Below are 3,835 nucleotides of genomic sequence, written 5' to 3'. Positions count from 1 at the left end.
GGCATGGTACATTTGGGTTGCACTTCACCGGAACAATTTATATGGATAGTCTTTTGAGAATAGTATGTTTATGATTTATATTTATATATTATAAGTTCTAATATATTAATATGGAATCATATTATTTAATTAGTATTGATCAAGAATTAATTTAGAATTAATTTAGTGATCAAAAGTAACTAATTAAATATGGACTCTTGTGTGTGTGTATATATATATATATATATATATATTTATATATATATATATATATATATATATATATATATATATATATATATATATATATATATATATATATATATATATATATATATATATGTGTGGAATGGGCCAAGTTCATTTAGGTTGGGCTAAGCTTGCATGGATAGTCCATGGAGTTTTTAACCCATGGATCCTATGGAAATGAAAGGTCATGGGTATTAGGGTTTACATGAATGTAACCCTAATCCTCCATACTATATAAAGAGGTCCTTGACACTTGAAATTGGCGCTAATGTGTGAGAACAAAGGGTGGGCCAATTTCTAGAAGTGCTTGCTATTCTCTCAAGTTTTCCAAGGTGTTTTTTTGGTGATTTGTGATTCCACTTGAGGCTTCCACACTATTAGGGCTAATCTCTTAAAGATCAAGACTTCAAGCTCCATCAAAAGGTATGTTATCTAACTAGGCTTTTGTAGTATAGTTGCTTCATATTATGCTAGTTAGGATAAAACCTTGGAATATTGAATATTTGCATGTATGATAGAGAAAACATATATCCAAGGTTTATAGGGTTGCATGTACACCATAGGAGTGTTAGAATGCTCAGAACCCTTCAGTAGGGACAAGTGCAGAAGACACCTTCCATATCCTCAATCCAACACGAACTCAAAATCTTGGCAGTCCTTCCCTCGACTGGCTCACCACCTGAGTCGAGACGTAACCCTGAACCAGAACCATCTCCTTGAGTGCTCATCTCCAAACTGAAAAACCATCAAAACCACTGATCCAGATATACTCAAGGATTCTCCTCCCCGGAGCTTCTCATATTCTCCAAGACACTCGCCGATTCGAGTATGGATCATGTGCATTCAGTAGTACGGGCCCAATACTACCTTCCACACCTATCCATACTTTCCTTAGCAATCCTCCCGAATCCTCCAAGTCACTTCCTCAAACTGATGCACCCAAGTCTCACTAAACCTCACTACTAGCCCACTGAAGCATATCCTAGGCTTTCCTAGGTTCCCGAACCCACCCAGTCCTCAGCTGCTGAAAGATTCCCAGTAATGTCAACTAGCTACCTCATGAATATAGTCACATGCAACAGAGATCAGATAATCCTTCGAGTAAAAGACTCAATCCTAGAACAACTAGACTCAGACGAGAGCTGCGCAATAGGGCCAAGTCCATCACTCTGAGATTATCCAGTCTATGCCACATGTGACATAGCATATTCACTTAATAGCTAGCTCACATTACTAAGAGCCCCACAAAGAACAAAACAAGCAGAATTTGGATAATGGAAAAGTCTAACCAACATACTCCAATCAAACCATTGTATCCTCTTATCAGGAATCTATATTGGCATGAAATTCTAAGGCTCATGCATTCAGGCATAACCTAAACAGGCCATCCTATCACTGACTGATCAATATTAGCATGCAAGTCTACAAGCACATACAATAGGCATATAAGGCATCCTTCCAAGATCCTTAGCCCTAATCTAGAATGCAGTTCACATATTCTAAATTCATATCATAACATAACATAACGTAACATGTATGGGTATCTTGGGGAAAACTTACTTGAGCTCGGCTGATTGCACGCATCACACTCCTTGTTCTTTATCAAAAACACTTTATTTTAATTTTAGAAAAATTATTTTATTGTAAAAATCTTTCAAACCCTCGATTTGAGTTCAGACACCCCCGAAGGTGTGTCCGAATCCCTCAAACCAAGGCTCTGATACCAACTTGTAACATCCCAAAATTCATGACCAAAAATTTCATTTTAATTAAGTAAGTAAAAAACCAGTAGTCTGAAACATCTATAGTGTCAACTCATTTCATAATCAAAAACCTGTATTTCAAATAACTAAAACATGTCATAGAATAGTATTATCAGAGTACAACTCCCACAGTTCTCATAATGCGGACATCATAGTGTGATGCGTTGCGATCCTGTCGACTCCTTTCCTTTTGAAAAAGAAGTACCTGAAACCAAAACTGAAAACCATAAGCACGAACCTTAGTAAGTTCCCCCATCATACCACATCCCATACAATACACACACTACCTAGCATATCTGGGTGCTAGCCTACCCCTTCGGTCTCTTTCAATCGGTAACTGCCTAGCATATCAGGGTGCTGGCCTACCCCTTCGGTCTCTTTCAACCGGTAACTGCCTAGCATATTAGGGTGCTGGCCTACCCCTTCGGTCTCTTTCAACCGGTAATTACCTAGCATATCAGGGTGTTGGCCTACCCCTTGGGTCCTTTTGACCGGTAACGGGGACTATTTCACCCCCTATTACTACCATATATCTTTCTAGTACCTAAACACATAAGTCACATACCGCCTAGCATATCTCAGTGTTTGCCTACCCCTTCAATCCTTTCGACCGATAACGGGGACTATTTCACCCCTCCTACCACTATCACATAATATCATAGCATACTAGAACATAAAACATAACAGATAGTAGCATACCAGACAATTATCAAAAAGACAATCATCTATACAATAATCTCCTACTAGTGGGCCAGCATTGGTGCCTTAGACCCACTTCTACTGGAAGGTAACTCACCTCGAATTTTGAAGCTCGCTGCCCGAACTCCCTAACTGCTGCCCTGACGGCTTCCCAAACTAACAATTTCCAACACAATATCCAACTAGCAACTAAGTTCTAAACCATGAACCATAATCCAATCTTTGGTTAAAATGACCATTTTACCCCTGGCCCAACGAGACCCATAACTAAGGCCCAAGCCCTAAACCAATAAGGTCCAAAACCATAAGATCCATAAAACGCCCAATATATGGCCTAAATTCCAATTGGACTGCATCCTTTAGCATGGGCCTCCACCTAGGGCCTAATAATGCTTTTCTAGGCCAAAAGGTCCAAGTCAAAGTCGAAGTCAACGCTCCGAGTTGACTCAACTCATTAAGTTTGCTCTTCATCTCGCCGAGTTCTCATGAATCTCAAAATCGTGACTTTTCGCATCAACTCGTCGAGTTTTTCCTTTTCTGCATCGGGACATTTCAAGAACAACTCGTCGAGTTCTCTCATGAACTCGCCAAGTTCTTTAGTCTGTTAAGACCTTCTTTATGGATTAAGCTCCTATCCTTCAGATCTAAGCTCCATACTGCATATTCATACTGAAAATGTCCTTTTAAGGGTAAAGTTTCCAACTTTACCCATTAATACCCTTCCTTAATGGATTTAGCTCAAATCCTAACTCTTTACGACCTAGCTCTTGATCCAAAAGCCATTAATACTTCAAGCTAAGTCATACAAACTGAGATCTAGACCCTAGACACTACATGAACACGTAAATTCTCTGACTTTCTCTCCATGCATGGCCTTTTGGAGCTTAAAAGGCTAAAATGGCATCCTAAAGCTTGCATGGGGCTTCAATGGCCATAAAGTTTGCACCTTTATGCCATGAAATCCCTTCAAGGTCCTAGATCTCGGAGTCTACTCACTTGGGAAATCCATTACCCCAAGGCTTATGTTACTTGGACCAAAACCCAATAAAAGTGAAAATGAAGAGATTTAAGCAATCATTTGGCAAGTTTGAGACTTGCTTACCAAAAAGTGACGAGGATAAGGTGAAGTTTCTGGATCTACAAAC

This window comes from Lactuca virosa, chromosome 3, assembly GCF_052849685.1.
Source record: "Lactuca virosa cultivar CGN04683 chromosome 3, Lactuca_virosa_CGN04683_v6, whole genome shotgun sequence".
Taxonomy (NCBI): Eukaryota; Viridiplantae; Streptophyta; class Magnoliopsida; order Asterales; family Asteraceae; genus Lactuca; species Lactuca virosa.
The sequence above is the reverse complement of the archived record's forward strand: the minus strand, read 5'-3'. Positions refer to the sequence as shown.